The sequence below is a fragment of the Macaca fascicularis genome, chromosome 15, assembly GCF_037993035.2.
Source record: "Macaca fascicularis isolate 582-1 chromosome 15, T2T-MFA8v1.1".
NCBI lineage: Eukaryota > Metazoa > Chordata > Mammalia > Primates > Cercopithecidae > Macaca > Macaca fascicularis.
This window is the reverse complement of record NC_088389.1, coordinates 31123758-31135485: the sequence shown is the minus strand read 5'-3', so window position 1 is coordinate 31135485 and position 11728 is coordinate 31123758.

Sequence of the window (11728 nt, the reverse complement as noted above, 5' to 3'; positions counted from 1 at the left end):
CTAAGGGCATCCAAATATCACTTTGCCAATTCCACAAGAACTGTCTTAGCGAATGGCTTCATGAGGGGAAAGCTGAACCTGTGTGAGATGATTTCACAGAACACAAAGAAGTTTCTCAGAAAGCATCTTTCTCTTTATTATCGGAGGATATTTCCTTTGGCCATATAGTCTTCAAAGGGATCCGAAATATCAGTTCTCAGATTACACAGAAATAAGCCTAGCAAAGAGATCCACGAAATACAGATGTGACTCTGTGAGATGAATTATCAGAACACTAAGCAGTTTCTCAGAAAGCTTCTTTCCAGATTTCATCCGAGGATATTTCCTTTTTCACCATAGCCCTCTATGGGCTTCCAAATATCACTTTGCCAATTCCACAAGAACTGTCTTAGCGAAAGGTTTCTTGAGGGGAAAGCTGTAACTCTGTGAGATGATTTCACAGAACACAAAGAAGTTTCTCAGAAAGCTTCTTTCTCTTTGTTATCGGAGGATATTTCCTTTGGCCCTATAGTCTTCAAAGGGATCCGAAATATCTGTTCTCAGAGTCCACAGAAATAAGGCTAGCAAAGAGATCCAGGAAATACAGATGTAACTCTTTGAGATGAATTCACAGAACACTCAGCAGTTTCTCAGAAAGCTTCTTTCCAGATTTCATCTGAGGATATTTCCTTTTTCACTATAGCCCTCTATGGGCTTCCAAATATCACTTTGCCAATTCCACAAGAACTGTCTTAGCGAAAGGTTTCTTGAGGGGAAAGCTGTAACTCTGTGAGATGATTTCACAGAACACAAAGAAGTTTCTCAGAAAGCTTCTTTCTCTTTGTTATCGGAGGATATTTCCTTTGGCCCTATAGTCTTCAAAGGGATCCGAAATATCTGTTCTCAGAGTCCACAGAAATAAGGCTAGCAAAGAGATCCAGGAAATACAGATGTAACTCTTTGAGATGAATTCACAGAACACTCAGCAGTTTCTCAGAAAGCTTCTTTCCAGATTTCATCTGAGGATATTTCCTTTTTCACTATAGCCCTCTATGGGCTTCCAAATATCACTCTGCCAATTCCACAAGAACTGTCTTAGCGAAAGGTTTCTTATGGGGAAAGCTGTAACTCTGTGAGATGATTTCACAGAACACAAAGAAGTTTCTCAGAAAGCTTCTTTCTCTTTGATATCGGAGGATATTTCCTTTGGACATATAGTCTTCAAAGGGATCCGAAATATCTGTTCTCAGATTCCACAGAAATAAGGCTAGCAAGGAGATCCACGAAATACAGATGTAAGTCAGTGAGATGAATTAACAGAACACTAAGCAGTTTCTCAGAAAGCTTCTTTCCAGATTTCATCTGAGGATATTTCCTTTTTCACCATAGCCCTCTATGGGATTCCAAATATCACTTTGTCAATCCCACAAGAACTGTCTTAGAGAAAGGCTTCTTGAGGGGAAAGCTGTAAATCTGTGAGATGATTTCACAGAACACAAAGAAGTTTCTCAGAAAGCTTCTTTCTCTTTGTTATCGGAGGATATTTTCTTTGGGCCTATCTTCTTCAAAGGGATCCGAAATATCTGTTCTCAGATTCCACAGAAATAAGGCTAGCAAAGACATCCACGAAATACAGATGTAACTCTCTGAGATGAATTAACAGAACACTAAGCAGTTTCTCAGAAAGCTTCTTTCCAGATTTCATCGGAGGATATTTCCTTTTCCACCATAGCCCTCTATGGGCTTCCAAATATCACTTTGCCAATTCCACAAAAACTGTCTTGGCGAAAGGCTTCTTGAGGGGAAAGCTGTAACTCTGTGAGATTATTTCACAGAACACAAAGAAGTTTCTCCGAAAGCTTCTTTCTCTTTGTATTCGGAGGATATTTCCTTTGGCCCTATAGTCTCCAAAGGGATCCGAAATATCTGTTCTCAGATTCCACAGAAATAAGCCTAGCAAAGAGATCCAAGAAATACAGATGTAACTCTGTGAGATGAATTAACAGAACACTAAGCAGTTTCTCAGAAAGCTTCTTTCCAGATTTCATCTGAGGATATTTCCTTTTTCACCATAGCCCTCTATGGGCTTCCAAATATCACTTTGCCAATTCCACAAGAACTGGCTTAGCGAAAGGCTTCTTGAGGGGAAAGCTGTAACTCTGTGAGATGAGTTCACAGAACACAAAGAAGTTTTTCAGAAAGCTTCTTTCTCTTTGTTATCGGAGGATATTTCCTTTGGCCGTGTAGTCTTCAAAGGGATCCGAAATATCTGTTCTCAGATTCCACAGAAATAAGGCTAGCAAAGAGATCCACGAAATACACATGTAACTCTGTGAGATGAATTAACATAACACTAAGCAGTTTCTCAGAAAGCTTCTTTCCAGATTTCATCTCAGGATATTTCCTTTTTCACCATAGCCCTCTATGGGCTTCCAAATATCACTTTGTCAATTCCACAAGAAGTGTCTTAGAGAAAGGCTACTTGAGGGGAAAGCTGTAACACTGTGAGATGATTTCACAGAACACAAAGAAGTTTCTCAGAAAGCTTCTTTCTCTTTGTTATCGGAGGATATTTCCTTTGGCCCTATCGTCTTCAAAGGGATCCGAAATATCTGTTCTCAGATTCCACAGAAATAAGGCTAGCAAAGAGATCCACGAAATACAGATGTAACTCTGTGAGATGAATTAACAGAACACTAAGCAGTTTCTCAGAAAGCTTCTGTCCAGATTTCATCGGAGGATATTTCCTTTTTCACCATAGCCCTCTAAGGGCATCCTAATATCACTTTGCCAATTCCACAAGAACTGTCTTAGCGAAAGGCTTCTTGAAGGGAAAGCTGTAACTCTGTGAGATGATTTCACAGAACACAAAGAAGTTTCTCAGAAAGCTTCTTTCTCTTTGTTGTCGGTGGATATTTCCTTTGGCCCTATAGTCTTCAAAGGGATCCGAAATATCTGTTCTCAGATTCCACAGAAATAAGGCTAGAAAAGAGATCCACGAAATACAGATGGAACTCTGTGAGATGAATTAACAGAACACTAAACAGTTCTTCAGAAACCTTCTCTCCAGATTTCATCTGAGGATATTTCCTTTTTCACCATAACCCTCCAAGGGCTTCCAAATATCACTTTGCCAATTCCACAAGAACTGTCTTAGAGAAAGACTTCTTGAGGGGAAAGCTGTAACTCTGTGAGATGATTTCACAGAACACAAAGAAGTTTCTCAGAAAGCTTCCCTATCTTTGTTATCGGAGGATATTTCCTTTGGCCCTATAGTCTTCAAAGAGATCCGAAATATCTGTTCTCAGATTCCACAGAAATAAGGCTAGCAAAGAGATCCACTAAATACAGATGTAACTCTGTGAGATGAATTAACAGAACACTAAGCAGTTTCTCAGAAAGCTTCTTTCCAGATTTCAACTGAGGATATTTCCTTTTTCACCATAGCCCTCTATGGGCTGCCAAATATCACTTTGCCAATTCCAAAAGAACTGTCTTAGCGAAACGCTTCTTGAGGGGAAAGCTGTAACTCTGTGAGATGATTTCACAGAACACAAAGAAGTTTCTCAGAAAGCTTCTTTCTCTTTGTTATCAGAGGATATTTCCTTTGGCCATATAGTCTTCAAAGGGATCCGAAATATCTGTTCTCAGATTCCACAGAAATAAGGCTAGCAAAGAGATCCACGAAATACAGATGTAAGTCTGTGAGATAAATTAACAGAACACAAAGCAGTTTCTCAGAAAGCTTCTTTCCAGATTTTATCTGAGGATATTTCCTTTTTCACCGTAGCCCTCTATGGGCTTCCAAATATCACTTTGCCAATTCCACAAGAAGTGTCTTAGAGAAAGGCTTCTTCAGGGGAAAGCTGTAACTCTGTGAGATGATTTCACAGAACACAAAGAAGTTTCTCAGAAAGCTTCTTTCTCTTTGTTATCGGAGGATATTTCCTTTGGCCCTATCGTCTTCAAAGGGATCCGACATATCTGTTCTCAGATTCCACAGAAATAAACTAGCAAAGATATCCACGAAATACAGATGTAACTCTGTGAGATGAATTAACAGAACACTAAGCAGTTTCTCAGAAAGCTTCTTTCCAGATTTCATCTGAGGATATTTCCTTTTTCACCATAGCCCTCTATGGGCATCCAAATATCACTTTGCCAATTCCACAAGAACTGTCTTAGCGAAAGGCTTCTTGAAGGGAAAGCTGTAACTCTGTGAGATGATTTCACAGAACACAAAGAAGTTTCTCAGAAAGCTTCTTTCTCTTTGTTATCGGTGGATATTTCCTTTGGCCCTATAGTCTTCAAAGGGATCCGAAATATCTGTTCTCAGATTCCAGAGAATTAAGGCTAGCAAAGAGATGCACGAAATACAGATGTAACTCTGTGAGATGAATTAACAGAACACTAAGCAGTTTCTCAGAAAGCTTCTTTCCAGATTTCATCTGAGGATATTTCTTTTTTCACCATAGCCCTCTATGGGCATCCAAATATCACTTTGCCAATTCCACAAGAACTGTCATAGCGAAAGGCTTCTTGAGGGGAAAGCTGTAACTCTGTGAGATGATTTCTCAGAACACAAAGAAGTTTCTCAGAAAGCTTCTTTCTGTTTGTTATCAGTGGATATTTCCTTTGGCCCTATAGTCTTCAAAGGGTTCCGAAATATCTGTTCTCAGATTCCACAGAAATAAGGCTAGCAAAGAGATCCACGAAATACAGATGAAACTCTCTGAGATGAATTAACAGAACACTAAGCAGTTCTTCAGAAATCTTCTTTCCAGATTTCATCTGAGGAGATTTCCTTTTTCACCATAGCCATCTAAGGGCTTCCAAATATCAATTTGCCAATTCCACAAGAACTGTCTTGGCGAAAGGCATCTTGAGGGGAAAGCTGTAACTCTGTGAGATGATTTCACAGAACACAAAGAAGTTTCTCAGAAAGCTTCTTTATCTTTGTGATCGGAGGATATTTCCTTGGGCCCTATAGTTTTCAAAGGGATCCGAAATATCTGTTCTCAGATTCCACAGAAATAAGGCTAGCAAAGAGATCCACTAAATACAGATGTAACTCTGTGAGATGAATTAACAGAACACTCAGCAGTTTCTCAGAAAGCTTCTTTCCAGATTTGAACTGTGGATATTTCCTTTTTCACCATAGCCCTCTATGGGCTTCCCAATATCACTTTGCCGATTCCACAAGAACTGGCTTAGCGAAAGGCTTGTTGAGGGGAAAGCTGTAACTCCATGAGATGATTTCACAAAACACAAAGAAGTTTCTCAGAAAGCATCTTTGTCTTTGTTATCGGGGGATATTTCCTTTGGCCCTATACTCTTCAAAGGGATCCGAAATATCTGTTCTCAGATTCCACAGAAATAAGGCTGGCAAAGAGATCCAGGAAATACAGATGTAACTCTGTGAGATGAATTAACAGAACACTAAGCAGTTTCCCAGAAAGCTTCTTTCCAGATTTCATCTGAGGATATTTCCTTTTTCACCATAGCCCTCTAAGGGCTTCCAAATATCACTTTGCCAATTCCACAAGAACTGTCTTAGCGAAAGGCTTCTGGAGGGGAAAGCTGTAACTCTGTGAGGTGATTTCACAGAACACAAAGAAGTTTCTCAGAAAGCTTCTTTCTCTTTGTTATCGGAGGATATTTCCTTTGGCCCTATAGTCTTCAAAGGGATCCGAAATATCTGTTCTCAGATTCCACAGAAATAAGTCTAGCAAAGAGATCCACGAAATACAGATGTGACTCTATGAGATGAATGAACAGAACACTAAGCAGTTCTTCAGAAAGCTTCTTTCCAGATTTCATCTGAGGATATTTCCTTTTTCTCCATAGCCCTCTAAGGGCTTCCAAATATCACTTTGACAATTCCACAAGAACTGTCTTGGCGAAAGGCTTCTTCAGGGGAAAGCTGTAACTCTGTGAGATGATTTCACAGAACACAAAGAAGTTTCTCAGAAAGCTTCTTTGTCTTTGTTATCGGAGGGTACTTCCTTTGGCCCTATAGTCTTCAAAGGGATCCGAAATATCTGTTCTCAGATTCCACAGAAATAAAGCTAGCAAAGAGATCCACGAAGTACAGATGTAACTCTGTGAGAAGAATAAACAGAACACTAAACATTTTCTCAGAAAGCTTCTTTCCAGATTTCATCTGAGGATATTTCCTTTTCACCATAGCCCTCTATGGGCATCCGAATATCACTTTGCCAATTCCAGAAGAACTGTCTTAGTGAATGGCTTCTTCTATGGAAAGCTGTACCTCTGTGAGATGATTTCACAGAACACAAAGAAGTTTCTCAGAAAGCTTCTTTCTCTTTGTTATCGAAGGATATTTCCTTTGGCCCTATAGTCTTCAAAGGGATCCGCAAAATCTGTTCTCAGATTCCACAAAAATAAAGCTAGCAAAGGCATCCACGAAATACAGATGTAACTCTCTGAGATGAATTAACAGAACACTAAGCAGTTTCTCAGAAAGCTTCTTTCCAGATTTCATCTGAGGATATTTCCTTTTTCACCATAGACCTCTATGGGCATCCAAATATCCCTTTGCCAATTCCACAAGAACTGTCTTAGCGAAAGGCTTCTTGAGGGGAACGCTGTAACTCTGTGAGATGATTTCACAGAACACAAAGAAGTTTCTCAGAAAGCTTCTTTCTCTTTGTTATCGGTGGATATTTCCTTTGGCCCTACAGTCTTCAAAGGGATCCGAAATATCTGTTCTCAGATTCCACAGAAATAAGGCTAGCAAAGACTTCCACGAAATACAGATGTAACTCTCTGAGATGAATTAACAGAACTCTAAGCAGTTTCTCAGAAAACTTCTTTCCAGATTTCATCTGAGGATATATCCTTTTTCACAATAGCCCTCTATGGGCATCCAAATATCACTTTGCCACTTCCACAAGAACTGTCTTAGAGAAAGGCTTCTTGAGGGGAAAGCTGTAATTCTGTGTGATGATTTCACAGAACACAAAGAAGTTTCTCAGAAAGCTTCTTTCTCTTTGTTATCGGTGGATATTTCCTTTGGCCCTATTGTCTTCAAAGGGATCCGAAATATCTGTTCTCAGATTCCACAGAAATAAGGCTAGCAAAGAGATCCACGAAATACAGATGTAACTCTATGAGATGAATTAACAGAACACTAAGCAGTTCTTCAGAAAGCTTCTTTCCAGATTTCATCTGAGGATATTTCCTTTTTAACCATAGTCCTCTAAGGGCTTCCAAATATCGCTTTGCCAATTCCACAAGAACTGTCTTGGCGAAAGGTTTCTTGAGGGGAAAGCTGTAACTCTGTGAGATGATTTCACAGAACACAAAGAAGTTTCTCAGAAAGCTTTTTTGTCTTTGTTATCGGAGGATATTTCCTTTGGCCCTATAGTCTTCAAAGGGATCCGAAATATCTGTTCTCAGATTCCACAGAAATAAGGCTAGCAAAGAGATCCACGAAATACAGATGTAACTCTGTGAGATGAATTAACAGAACACTAAGCAGTTTCTCAGAAAGCTTCTTTCCAGATTTCATCTGAGGATATTTCCTTTTTCACCATAGCCCTCTATGGGCTTCCAAATATCACTTTGCCAATTCCACAAGAACTGTCTTCGCGAAAGGCTTCTTGAGGGGAAAGCTGTAACTCTGTGAGATGATTTCACAGAACACAAAGAAGTTTCTCAGAAACATTCTTTCTCTTTGTTATCGGAGGATATTTCCTTTGGCCCTATAGTCTTCGAAGGGATCCGAAATATCTGTTCTCAGATTCCACAGAAATAAGGCTAGCAAAGAGATCCACGAAATACAGATGTAAGTCTGTGAGATGAATTAACAGAACACTAAGCAGTTTCTCAGAAAGCGTCTTTCCAAATTTCATCTGAGGATATTTCCTTTTTCACCATAGCCCTCTATGGGCTTCCAAATATCACTTTGCCAATTCCACAAGAACTGTCTTAGCGAAAGGCTTCTGGAGGGGAAATCTGTAACTCTGTGAAATGATTTCACAGAACACAAAGAAGTTTCTCAGAAAGCTTCTTTCTCTTTGTTATCGAAGGATATTTCCTTTGGCCCTATAGTCTTCCAAGGGATCCAAAATACCTGTTCTCAGATTCCACAGAAATAAGGCTAGCAAAGAGATCCATGAAATACAGATGTAACTCTGTGAGATGAAATAACAGAACACTAAGCAGTTTCTCAGAAAGCTTCTTTCCAGATTTCATCTCAGGATACTTCCTTTTTCACCATAGCCCTCTATGGACTTCCAAATATCACTTTTCCAATTCCACAAGAACTGTCTTGGCGAAAGGTTTCTTGAGGGGAAAGCTGTAACTCTGTGAGATTATTTCACAGAACACAAAGAAGTTTCTCAGAAAGCTTCTTTCTCTTTGTTATCGGAGGATATTTCCTTTGGCCCTATCGTCTTCAAAGGGATCCGAAATATCTGTTCTCAGATTCCACAGAAATAAGGCTAGCAAAGAGATCCACGAAATACAGATGTAACTCTGTGAGATGAATTAAGAACACTAAGCAGTTTCTCAGAAAGCTTCTTTCCAGATTTCATCTGAGGATATATCCTTTTTCACCGTAGCCCTCTATGGGCTTCCAAATATCACTTTGCCAATTTCACAAGAACTGTCTTAGACAAAGGCTTCTTGAGGGGAAAGCTGTAACTCTGTGAGATGATTTTACAGAACACAAAGAAGTTTCTCAGAAAGCTTCTTTCTCTTTGTTATCGGAGGATATTTCCTTTGGCCCTATCGTCTTCAAAGGGATCCGAAATATCTGTTCTCAGATTCCACAGAAATAAGGCTAGCAAAGAGATCCACGAAATACAGATGTAACTCTGTGAGATGAAGTAACAGAACAGTAAGCAGTTTCTCAGAAAGCTTCTTTCCAGGTTTCATCGGAGGATATTTCCTTTTTCACCATAGCACTCTAAGGGCATCCAAATATCACTTTGCCAATTCCACAAGAACTGTCTTAGCGAATGGCTTCATGAGGGGAAAGCTGAACCTGTGTGAGATGATTTCACAGAACACAAAGAAGTTTCTCAGAAAGCATCTTTCTCTTTATTATCGGAGGATATTTCCTTTGGCCATATAGTCTTCAAAGGGATCCGAAATATCAGTTCTCAGATTACACAGAAATAAGCCTAGCAAAGAGATCCACGAAATACAGATGTGACTCTGTGAGATGAATTATCAGAACACTAAGCAGTTTCTCAGAAAGCTTCTTTCCAGATTTCATCCGAGGATATTTCCTTTTTCACCATAGCCCTCTATGGGCTTCCAAATATCACTTTGCCAATTCCACAAGAACTGTCTTAGCGAAAGGTTTCCTGAGGGGAAAGCTGTAACTCTGTGAGATGATTTCACAGAACACAAAGAAGTTTCTCAGAAAGCTTCTTTCTCTTTGTTATCGGAGGATATTTCCTTTGGCCCTATAGTCTTCAAAGGGATCCGAAATATCTGTTCTCAGAGTCCACAGAAATAAGGCTAGCAAAGAGATCCAGGAAATACAGATGTAACTCTTTGAGATGAATTCACAGAACACTCAGCAGTTTCTCAGAAAGCTTCTTTCCAGATTTCATCTGAGGATATTTCCTTTTTCACTATAGCCCTCTATGGGCTTCCAAATATCACTTTGCCAATTCCACAAGAACTGTCTTAGCGAAAGGTTTCTTGAGGGGAAAGCTGTAACTCTGTGAGATGATTTCACAGAACACAAAGAAGTTTCTCAGAAAGCTTCTTTCTCTTTGTTATCGGAGGATATTTCCTTTGGCCCTATAGTCTTCAAAGGGATCCGAAATATCTGTTCTCAGAGTCCACAGAAATAAGGCTAGCAAAGAGATCCAGGAAATACAGATGTAACTCTTTGAGATGAATTCACAGAACACTCAGCAGTTTCTCAGAAAGCTTCTTTCCAGATTTCATCTGAGGATATTTCCTTTTTCACTATAGCCCTCTATGGGCTTCCAAATATCACTCTGCCAATTCCACAAGAACTGTCTTAGCGAAAGGTTTCTTATGGGGAAAGCTGTAACTCTGTGAGATGATTTCACAGAACACAAAGAAGTTTCTCAGAAAGCTTCTTTCTCTTTGATATCGGAGGATATTTCCTTTGGACATATAGTCTTCAAAGGGATCCGAAATATCTGTTCTCAGATTCCACAGAAATAAGGCTAGCAAGGAGATCCACGAAATACAGATGTAAGTCAGTGAGATGAATTAACAGAACACTAAGCAGTTTCTCAGAAAGCTTCTTTCCAGATTTCATCTGAGGATATTTCCTTTTTCACCATAGCCCTCTATGGGATTCCAAATATCACTTTGCCAATCCCACAAGAACTGTCTTAGAGAAAGGCTTCTTGAGGGGAAAGCTGTAAATCTGTGAGATGATTTCACAGAACACAAAGAAGTTTCTCAGAAAGCTTCCCTATCTTTGTTATCGGAGGATATTTCCTTTGGCCCTATAGTCTTCAAAGAGATCCGAAATATCTGTTCTCAGATTCCACAGAAATAAGGCTAGCAAAGAGATCCACTAAATACAGATGTAACTCTGTGAGATGAATTAACAGAACACTAAGCAGTTTCTCAGAAAGCTTCTTTCCAGATTTCAACTGAGGATATTTCCTTTTTCACCATAGCCCTCTATGGGCTGCCAAATATCACTTTGCCAATTCCAAAAGAACTGTCTTAGCGAAACGCTTCTTGAGGGGAAAGCTGTAACTCTGTGAGATGATTTCACAGAACACAAAGAAGTTTCTCAGAAAGCTTCTTTCTCTTTGTTATCAGAGGATATTTCCTTTGGCCATATAGTCTTCAAAGGGATCCGAAATATCTGTTCTCAGATTCCACAGAAATAAGGCTAGCAAAGAGATCCACGAAATACAGATGTAAGTCTGTGAGATAAATTAACAGAACACAAAGCAGTTTCTCAGAAAGCTTCTTTCCAGATTTTATCTGAGGATATTTCCTTTTTCACCGTAGCCCTCTATGGGCTTCCAAATATCACTTTGCCAATTCCACAAGAAGTGTCTTAGAGAAAGGCTTCTTCAGGGGAAAGCTGTAACTCTGTGAGATGATTTCACAGAACACAAAGAAGTTTCTCAGAAAGCTTCTTTCTCTTTGTTATCGGAGGATATTTCCTTTGGCCCTATTGTCTTCAAAGGGATCCGACATATCTGTTCTCAGATTCCACAGAAATAAACTAGCAAAGATATCCACGAAATACAGATGTAACTCTGTGAGATGAATTAACAGAACACTAAGCAGTTTCTCAGAAAGCTTCTTTCCAGATTTCATCTGAGGATATTTCCTTTTTCACCATAGCCCTCTATGGGCATCCAAATATCACTTTGCCAATTCCACAAGAACTGTCTTAGCGAAAGGCTTCTTGAAGGGAAAGCTGTAACTCTGTGAGATGATTTCACAGAACACAAAGAAGTTTCTCAGAAAGCTTCTTTCTCTTTGTTATCGGTGGATATTTCCTTTGGCCCTATAGTCTTCAAAGGGATCCGAAATATCTGTTCTCAGATTCCACAGAAATAAGGCTAGCAAAGAGATCCACGAAATAGCGATGTAACTCTCAGAGATGAATTAACAGAACACTAAGCAGTTACTCAGAAAGCTTCTTTCAAGATTTCACCGAGGATATTTCCTTTTTCACCATTGCCCTCTAAGGGCTTCCAAATATCACTTTGCCAATTCAACAAGAACTGTCTTAGCGAAAGGCTTCTTGAGGGGAAAG